The sequence below is a fragment of the Sitodiplosis mosellana genome, unplaced genomic scaffold, assembly GCF_009176505.1.
Source record: "Sitodiplosis mosellana isolate CC-2019 unplaced genomic scaffold, AAFC_SMos_1.0 Smas_scaffold_1, whole genome shotgun sequence".
Classification (NCBI taxonomy): Eukaryota; Metazoa; Arthropoda; class Insecta; order Diptera; family Cecidomyiidae; genus Sitodiplosis; species Sitodiplosis mosellana.
In genome coordinates this window covers 20,900,935-20,911,461 of record NW_022595244.1, presented here as the reverse complement: position 1 = coordinate 20,911,461, position 10,527 = coordinate 20,900,935, and the positions used below count along the sequence as shown (strand labels likewise).

The 10,527-nt window shown below is 36.1% G+C and overlaps 1 protein-coding gene across 7 annotated transcripts in view; it reads left to right on the top strand.

The window, feature by feature from the left end:
- LOC129565235 (uncharacterized) overlaps positions 1–10,527 on the top strand; it is a 48,822-nt gene that overhangs the window by 21,967 nt on the left and 16,328 nt on the right. The window lies entirely within an intron of this gene.

The following is a 10,527-nucleotide window of genomic DNA, read 5'->3' as shown; positions in this document are numbered from 1 at the left end:
GTGTGTGTGTGTGTGTGTGTGTGTGTGTGTGTGTGTGTGTGTGTGTGTCAATAATATTGGGAATATTTTAAGTGAATTTTCACCGCAACTCGTCACATTATTTCCAGAAAGAATTTATATAGGCTGATCAGTGGTTTGCGCGCAATAGCGATAGATAACCGTTACAAAAAAAGAATGAGCGAGAGAAAACGAGAAAAAGATATGTACTGTACTGTGGGAAAATGTTTGTACCTATGCAGCCGTCGGTTTTGTTGCTGTAATCATTTTTATTGGTCAACAACAATAATAAATGAATTGATCCCCGAATGACGAATATAAAAGCCTCGCAAAACGTTATAAATAAATGGTGGTTTGAGGTATTGCGTTATTATGAGAGTGGTGTGTTGAAAGCTTTTATACCGTAAATGTATTTTTTCCCATTTATTTTGTCGTAGATATTTTTTTCCTGCTTGCTTTCGGTTGATTTTCCCTCACTTCATTCCATTTATATTGCATTTACTCGGCATTTAACATCATGCGCTGACACGGAAGCCATACCGTCCATTATAAAAACGTTCAAATCAAAAAGTATACGTAGATACCGTACACTGCCACAGCATTTGCTACAAAGTATTTTTCAGAGATTATAGGTTTTTCATTGAGTCGACGATGGCGAGAAAAGACGACCGTGATCGAAACCAAACTACGACCATGTTCGTGTTTGTATGCATGGCCATTTACGCTTATGATATTAAGCGTTTATTTCGTCATAAAAACGAAGCGGTAGTGAAAACAAGCTGTTGATTAGATGGGGAGAGAGAAAGCCTAGTTTGCTTAGGACACGCTCAGTCAACGAAATCTTGCCATTTAATTGCTGCAAGGGAAGCTCAAAAATATTAAGTGTTCGGCTTAAAGTGGAAACACCATAGCCGGAAAGCTTGTGCTTCATTCATCTTCGTAGCACTAATATCGTATCTATTTATAATTACTTAACATCGGTTCCATTCAATTTCAAAGATAAGCATTAGCCGAACGGTATTTCAACACACCGCACAAGGGTGAACGAGATAGGGAGGTGCGCCGTGCCACATACGTAGATAGCATCCGAATATCAGAAGCTGGAATATTTGTATTAATGCGATGTTAGTGTGTCGTTTGCGTCATATATATTACACATATGCAATAACAGAATCAAAGGCATGCCAAAGCAGCATCAGTAGCAAAACAACAGCAGCAACTGCGTGTAGGCAGTCACATCAACAATAACATTAACGCACAGACATATAAACACCATTTGCAAAGCCAGAGCAAATTGGGCGCGTGTGTGTAAGTCTTCTACACGGCTTGTGCAGCAAATAAGCTCGTTTACGTTCGATATTAAGTTAAACCCTATTCAATGATAAGCCCGATCTCGATTCGATTTATTCGAACCAGTACGTGTCATCATGTCTGTTGAACTCATTGCAAAATCTGCAGCACAGACAAATACAAGACGATAGAGCGAGAAGCGAGAGAGAGGAAGATATACAGAGGGGGAGAGAGAGAGGCAGAGAAAGAGAAACATAGGTAGATATCCAGCTAAAACATTATTTTTCATTTCAATAATCAAAGCAAAGTACAACAAAGGCAATATAAAAACACTGAAATTGGTACGGAGGCAGAGGGAGGAAAAAAAATAGCGCTCACACACAGCATCCGAAGCAGAAAAATGCTTTTAAAGGGCCACACAACATACGCAGACACACAAGTGAAAGTTCTGTTTATAAAATATGGCAGAAAGAGAGATTAACTAGAACGAATTAGATTTTAAAGCGGTAGATCGTATTCGCAAAGCATTTTTAGTGTGTGTGTGTGTGTATATGTGTATAGGGGATTGTTCAGTGCTTACGATTCGAAAACGAACAAACGATGTCCATAAGATGTTTATGCGGTTATACACGCAGCGAGCACAATTTATTTTGCCCGAGTTTTATATGCTTTTTCCATTTGATGTGAAAATTCATTTTTCCCCATTCTTTTTCCTTCTTTCGATTCTCTGAACACTTGGCCTACTCGCTTTTATTCTCATCAAGCGTCTAACTTAGTCTCAGTGGCACATGTACAAGCATATATATCAATAACATAATCTATTTAATTGAATCGGGAGACCTTCTAACGCATCTCAATTGTATTTTGTTTTCTTCTTCTCGCTTTCCCTCTTCCTTTACCTGTACACGCTTCGCAAAAATAAACATTGAATTATTTACCATTCAACGAATCATTTAGAAGCAGTGTACTGTACAACCAAAGTATGCCAATATAGCAAACAACAAAACGAGTAGCTGTAGCACAACAACGAAGTGCCAAAGAACAAAACTGATGATGATGGTAATAATAATAATATACTGATAATCATAACAAAAGCGGCTGAACAGACCGTTCAATGCAAACACTAAGTCGAATCAAGTAGTATCTAAGCGATACCAAAGTTAATATAAATATTTCCAGGTCTGCTGGCCATATTCTGTGGGTACAACAAGTTATTTTGGCTTGTACAGATTCCACAAATATGCCAGTCGTTCTCTTTTTTTATTCCAGCACATTATGTTTGTGTATTGCACGACCAGCCCTGTCTGTGGTTTTTTTTTTACATTGTTTTCGTTTCCATCGATGCTTTGCGAATGAAAACATCTCGTTTGAGCGACTGCAAAAGTATGGTCGTTTGCGGGCGCGTACACGGATTGCCTTCTAGTTAGCCTGATAAATATACGATTTATTCAGTATCTCTCGCCAATTATGCACAACGCACCGCACAAAAAGCGACGATCGCAGAAAATTTGTTTGTCGACAACCACGTTCGCGCAATCAAGTAAAGAAAATTGTACAAAGTATGAATTCCAAGAAATGTGCTCCAATTTTTCATAGTTTATACAATGTATGTAGGTATATATACACTCAGAATACAATGTTTATACAATGTCGTCGGGTTCAGTCAGGTTGTCAATTTATTGAATTATGTTGAAAATTTTATGGTTATTTTACTGTCTGTAAAACGTTCATTTTATTTACTTGGTTGGTCGGGTAGGCCCGTGTGAAAAAATAGTAACTGAGCAGTCAGTTAACTAATTTGGGACAAAAATGACTTACTTTGATTGACATTTCAGTACAAAGTGTAGTGTAAGTCTATCATAGTTAACTGAAATCATTTGAAGTTACAAGTCAATCTAAGTTGCTTCATTTGGGACCAAGTGATTTTCTTAGAACAAAAATATAAATTCAATCAACTAAAGTCAACTGAAGTTATAGTCAGTCAGTCATTTCTTTTTCACACGGGGGGGGGTTTTGTGTGTTCAGTACAACCATCCCACCCTGAACGAAAAAACCCACAATATTTCCTGTGGTAAAGCTTCTGAGCATATTTTCTCAAACAGCAAAAAAAAAAATTAATTGCATTCATTTGTAACCGACGAACTTTGTACCGCAGGGACGGCAAGCAGATTAAAAATGAGCGTATGCTGTTATTGCGCATTTGAAGAATTTCATATAATAAATTAGTTAGTAGTTTATCATGCGCTCGTTTAAATGGTACACGTGTACATATTATATAAACCGCTCAAAATTCCACTCACTGATAAATATAACACGAACGACGAGTGTTTACCCTAGACTCTGCTTATGCTTGAGCTGAACCTGTAGCGAATTTCTGATTGTCTCATATGACTCGTTTATTGTTGTTATTTTGTAAACGGATCATTATTCGAAATTCGACGAATTGACAAAACTCTTTTTGTAGTTGGGTTTTCATTGAATTCAACGCTTAATGCTGCTGCTAAAGAGGAGACCCTTTTGTCATCACTCCAAAAATATTTCACATCTCCATAGCAATCGTTTGGGTTGGATTTTTGTCAGCTGAATATACAAATTTAATTAAATCTCTGCAATAAATTCAATAGGTTTGCATGGTTTACCTTATATTTGAATGGAAATTTTTGAAATATGCCACGCAAATCCTTACGATTCCAATGAACGGTATTGTGAATAAGTCATAATTGGGTGCTGTTGTGCGTCGATACATGTGACCTGAATTGATTGAGAATTCCATGGAAATTATAAATGTGTGACTATAGATCTCATCTGTGTTATTGAAACTATTAATATTGCCCAATGTAATATCCATAACGTAGCTATTGTCGTCATTTTTGTGGATTTAAACTGTGCGGTCAACCCGAAATCGGTCTATAGTTTATGGCTTCGGATCGATTTAGATCAAACATCCCATGTCAACAAAGGCCAGTGCGGCAATAGCAGTAAATAGCAGAAAAATGCTCATATTCAAATTCCAATTCCAATTGCGTATTCCGTACCAGAGACGGAGTATATGTATATCAATTCGTTGTATTTACTGTACTCCGTACAGAACGGTATATATACATTGATATACCTTTACGTTCGCTGTCACAAAAGTAGTAGTTGACGCATGCGCTCAACGCGTTAAACGCAAAGGTATACGTTTTAGTATGCACCGATACACATTTCCATACACTTGTGGTAAACCATCTCTGTTCCGTACGTACTGATTTAAATTCACAGAGCTTACACATTACGTCGTATATTTGGAATGCGATCCTAAAACCAACTTTTTCTATGCCATACCACGTAATCGGTTTTTCTTTACCCCTTTTTTGTGTGAAAAACATTCATGTTATGTGAATGATTCACGAAAATAGTTTAATTTTTCAGTGCCGAGCATTGATTGGTGCTTAAGAGCGAACCAACCTTTTTGCTCATTCCTCTGAGCCAAATGTAATGAGATTACGGGAAAAAATGCATGCCGACATTTTATATAGAATTCCTTTGAATTTTGCTATATAAAGTTTCGAAAGAGACAAAAAAAAAAACAGCGGAAATATAAGCAACATCTTTTTCGGTCTACCTACGGGGACTTCAAGTATTTTTCCAAATGACAAAAGGTTGCAAGCTTTTCTTTCTTTCAATTATATTCTCTGTAGATGTGGAATTTTGAATAAACATGAAGAAATTTTTGTTAGAAGGTCCAATCGTTTTACCGCCGTAAGTTTCGTTTCCGAATAAGCAAGGAATAACTATAGCTGGTCAAATACCAATGATTCCTTTGCAGTAAGCTCATTCAATTTGTTGGATTTATATTTTCATTCGTACGCTCAGCCGCTTCAACCGAACTCGGGGAAAAGAGCAAAAAAACATGTACACACAGAAAAAAGAACGAACGTGCAAGTTTTCTCTTTCTTTATTGACAACAGAAAGAACTCGTATTTACTTTCAATTCCTGTGTGCTACTTTCATGTATGTGTGTGCATTGGAAAATATAGACGTTTGAAATGAAATCGTCTCTTTTGCTTTTGATTCAATACACAATTTCAAATATGTTTGTAATTTTTTTTTCTGTCAAAGAAAAAAAGAAAGAATCAACTGCTTGAATTCGATTTAAAGGCGAATAGAATGAATATTGTTGCTACCGTTTTCGGTTCATCCATTTGAGATTCGTTTGCAACAAAAGAGTAACGAAACTTGAGCATGAACATGAGCATGAACTGAAACACACGCAACAAAAAAGAAATAAGCAAAGAAAAGTTTTTTTTTTTTTACAACAAAGCCAAAGAAAGACAAAAAAGACGGTAGCGATAAAAGAAAAAAGCAGAAGAAAACAAACCTAGATATCGTGCTGAATATGAAAATCGCAAAAGTATGAAACAATGTATGAAAACTTCACAAAACTGGTTCAGATAATATGGAAATAATAAATTGCAACAGCAGCACATACAAACTTATCGATACGATTAAGTTGATGATTCGCAGTACAGTTACAGCGGCATGAACGAGTTTGAATACAAGTTAAAAATATACACTGTCACAGTGTGAAAAAGTTTTTTTTTCACGATGAATTAGTATCGGGTTCAATCGCACGTTATTGAGCTAGTATTGATCCACGTGTTCTTACTGGAGAGGGAGGAGATGGCAGTAGAAAATATGAAATGCGTTAAAGACTATTAAATTGAAAAATTCATGATAACAACATTCTTTGCGAAGCATTTCGATTCCATGGGGAACATTTTCAATTTTTTAATCGAATTGGTGGCATGCTGAAATTGATTGACGTATTGATTGAGTTCTCACATGTTGTGCATCCACTTTTATCTCGACAACATGCACAATACAACAAGCAACAAGTGTTTACCATCGTACCAACTGTAAATTATGAACCGTTTCAATGTAATGCTCAACGAATTTTAGAGCGATACAAAAAATTTCTCCTGATTTTGCCGTTGGTATCTGCCGCCTTTACATATATAGAGTGTGTGTTTGTGTTCATATACTTCGCCCCTTTCTAACGCAGATTTTTTTCTTTCTTGCTGCAAAACTTTTAACCTCGACACCATGGAATGATTATCTTCTGATATTAACTTCTTTTTGCTTTCATCAATTTTATTAACTAACTTTTACGCTCAAACCCGAACGAATGGTGAACGAACATACAGAAACACATTCCGTATCGAATCATGCTCTTCATTGGGGTGAAGGTAATAGCGAGCATGGCGTTCATTTTTTTTTTGTTTTTATTCCGTTAGCTTGAACTTTAAAATGAAGTCTCATGACGATGGATCGAAAATGGACATCCACATGAAATTTATGCGCCTCACTTTTCCGTAAATTGTGAACATTATTTATTGGTAAAGTTGTATTTTTGACGTCCATTGTATATTTTGAATATACTGTATATAAAAAAGGGAAAACAAGATTTTAAAAAGAATAAGAATAAAATGAACATTTATCGTCAACCAATCTCTTCTATCTTTTCCTCGGCTTTACACATTTTCCCCACACACACAATAGTGAGGAGTTAAGTTTTATACTAAAGTGTCATAATCAATACATTCAAATATAGTTGAAATATTCGAATGGGATGAATGTCATCTCATTTGTGTATATTTGTTGGTGCTGACATCCGCTTTTGCGATGAGCTTTATATCCCATTCGTATATGTCAATTATATTTGAATGTATTGGTTATGACACTTTAGTATACAACTTAACTCCTCACTATTGTGTGTGCACAGTTCCATTATGCATCGAGTGTGTTGAAAAAATTTCACCAACTCAACTCGTTGCCAGATACAATTATGGCCGCATACTGAAGCGTTGAAGCGATTAATTTTTATCGAGTTTTTTTCCTTCTCTTCTTCTTGGAATAAAGAAAAAGACGATATTTTCTGAAGGGTTCCAACGTCCGGTATTCTTCTATTCATTTATGTGTGAGCGGCGCTTTTCACAATATACGATGGTTCAAGTATTTTATTTACGCTGTTATTCATCGATTTAACGAGATCGGGCGTCGAAGTTTATATGTGATGCGAAACGTGAAATGATATTGTGCTTGTTGCTTATGCAGCAAAAGAGTTTCGATTTCTTGTTGAAAACTCGGAGCATTGAGTTAAATCAAAGTTGGTCAAACTTCTTTGCGTACAAGCACGGCAAGCACATCCATAAAAAGTGAAAGGGAATTTTTCGGATCGACAAAAATAAAAAGACATAAATGCTCTTCGTCTCATCTCTTTCTCGTTCACTGTAACTGGTATGTAATGAAAGTGGCGAGAGATTTATCGCTGTAACGAAATATGGTATTAGGGAGACCAGTGACAAGTCAACGACTCCTACGTATTATTCAAGCATTAATGGAATTTATTGTGTCGGTTTCGTTGATTTATCACATAATATGGTTGCGATTGGCGTATCGAAACGTTCGAAAGTCATTCAAACTTGTTATTATTGAATCGATTCAACAGTCACCAGGTGACACAAAATTGCTCATTAATTTCGAATCATATTTATTCCTCACATTTGTTATTCCTTATATCATTCGCATTCAGCCCCGACAATATGTGTATATACATTCCGTATTAGGAATACCATGGGATATTCGACAAAGTTCCCGTATGTTAAATATCGAAATATCCAATAAATTGTCTGCACTGATACGGTCATTAGTGAATGTATGTGAGTGTATTTTCATTAAATTTATACAGAGAACGAAAGGAATCGAAACAATAATGGCATTAATATTGGTAGCTAGGCTTATGAAAATCATTTTCAATTACCTAAAGTATCATCTAACATCATCATTATTATGTATTTTTCTTTTGTGGTGCTTATTTGCGGATGAGCGCTATCGTACGCTACCTTTCTCTACGTCTATTCCTCGCTCTATCCAACTTATTCACATCAATTTGTTCGCTCGTGTGCCCCATGTTCCATGCAATGCACGGGGAGAAAACGGAAAAATTGAAATTAATTTCAATGAGACATTGTTTCGAGCATTATCTTTAAAGAGTAAGCATTCTCGTTTGGGATACAAAGTATTCCCCCAACTTCTATGGTATTTTGTCTTTATTTTCGCATTTTTTTTTTGTTCGTTCGGTTTCTTTTGTTTTTGGTGTGTGCGCGTCATTTTTATCATCATCTACATCATCAGTCGCCTAACTGAATAAAAACAATGCGTAAAAATGCGAAAATAATGGAACGACAACAACGTTCAAAAACGATAAAACGAAGCGAGAAAATTGGCATAGAAAATAAGTCTGGCCCGGGAGATTGCGCTGTGTCACCTTATGCAATCACATTATCAAAGTGCCTGTATTGAAAAATGTACGCTACTCGTCGATGAAATCTTGAGTTGCTTCTGGTAAAGATATCGTACGATGGATGAGAGTTTTTTTTCAAGCATCATAATTCATAATCAAAGCACACCGCGTACATGCACACGCAATTGTGCTCAACGGAAAATAAACAAAGAAAATCGTTTCGAACGATAGAGAGAATGTAGGGGACATCAAGAAGAAGAAGAAAAATGAAATCTCACAAAATATCGCTGTCAGGTATACATACCTCTACATCATTATTGTGTGTACCTGAAGAAAGGAAAAGCGCAGACTAACCAGAATTCTGTTGATTGCTCCTTCATCATCGACGACACGCACTTTCTAATCCTTCACTGTGTCTCGGGCACATTTGTTTTCAGTTTTCATAAAATACAAAGTAGGAAACTGTGTTATTAGCCATTGCTTGCCATGGATTTTGTACGCTTGTTCATAATTGTGCATCGTACCGCAAACATTGAATTATGTTTGCCATAATGCCAACCGTAGCATATAAAAACGTTTTGAATTACATGATTCGATTTAGCTTTCATCGCAAAATATTTGATAGCAATTAAATTTCATGCTTTTCAGGCATGTCGTGCATGCACATAATGTCCGATCATCACATTTCGAAATGAAAATATTGTTTGCTCATTTCGGTATTCAGGAGCAAGAGAAAAAAAAACAATAAAACAACGTCCGTTGAAGGCAGGGAGTTTAATAAATAATCGCATTCTCATGTAAATGGTACCAATGGTTTTTGTTGCTACACTAGATATCCGCTCCGTTCGCTTTTTTCATAATTACAATGTAATCTTATTCCGTAGACCCTATTGTTTTACATGGCAGAATATCCGTGTATCATTTGCTTTACTTGCTTGAACCGACACTCGAACGTGAAAAAAGGTAGCGCTAGCCCTCACGCAGGAATCATCCAAACAACATTCAGATTAATGTAAATTTTCGTTTTTTTTTTTTTCTTGTTGCTCTTACATTTATTAGAGTAAACCAAAAAAGACGGTACAAAAGTATTCGGTATACAACGAAGATACATTTTTACTTATCATTTCCATTCATATTTGCAGTTGACTCATACACAACATTCTACGGATGAAAAAGACAAGGGTGCAAAGCTTTCCTTGATGAAATTTCCTCGTTTCATATTTTCATGTTGGAATTAATTTTTCTCGACTCGCCAAAACAGACAAACTCAATATATTATATGTACGGAATCTAATGATGGAGTCGGTGTTGGCGCATTTGAAAATTGTGGTTTCAATGAAATAGATGGCTGCATGTAGCCATAGTAATTAAAATCAATTAATATACTTCTTAGTTTGCACTGAGTTGGATGCGAAATACGAAACTTTCTGTCAGTAAACTTTCTTTGAAGTAGCCTATCAAGTAATAACGAAACTCATTATTGAAACCAACACAAAAACTATGCACGCGTACCACACAAAGATATGAAGGTATGTGCGTAAATTGTGAACTTTTATTGCGAAACTCGATGAATCTCATCAGCGAGAGAACAGTTGTAAATAGCTGCGTATTGTATATGTGCAGTTTAAAACTTGAAGGGATATTTAAATAGGAAAACTGCTAAGCGACTTGTTTCGAAAAGAGCTACTTGGTTTCACGAATGAATACTCACTCAATTATTTAAGCATCTGTTGTTGTCTCCATTGCAAAACAGGGTCATTTCACAGGAGCTGCATTTTGAATAAAGACACTTACATTTCTCTTGCAGCTACCTGCCACATCTCTCTCTTCCTCTCCCTCGCCCTCGCCCTTCCTAGCTGCTTTCCATGTAGAGTACATTTGCACAGCAAAGACATAGGAAGCTTTATTGTTGAATTCTAATGAAAAATTAAAGGAAGGGCATAATGCAAACAATG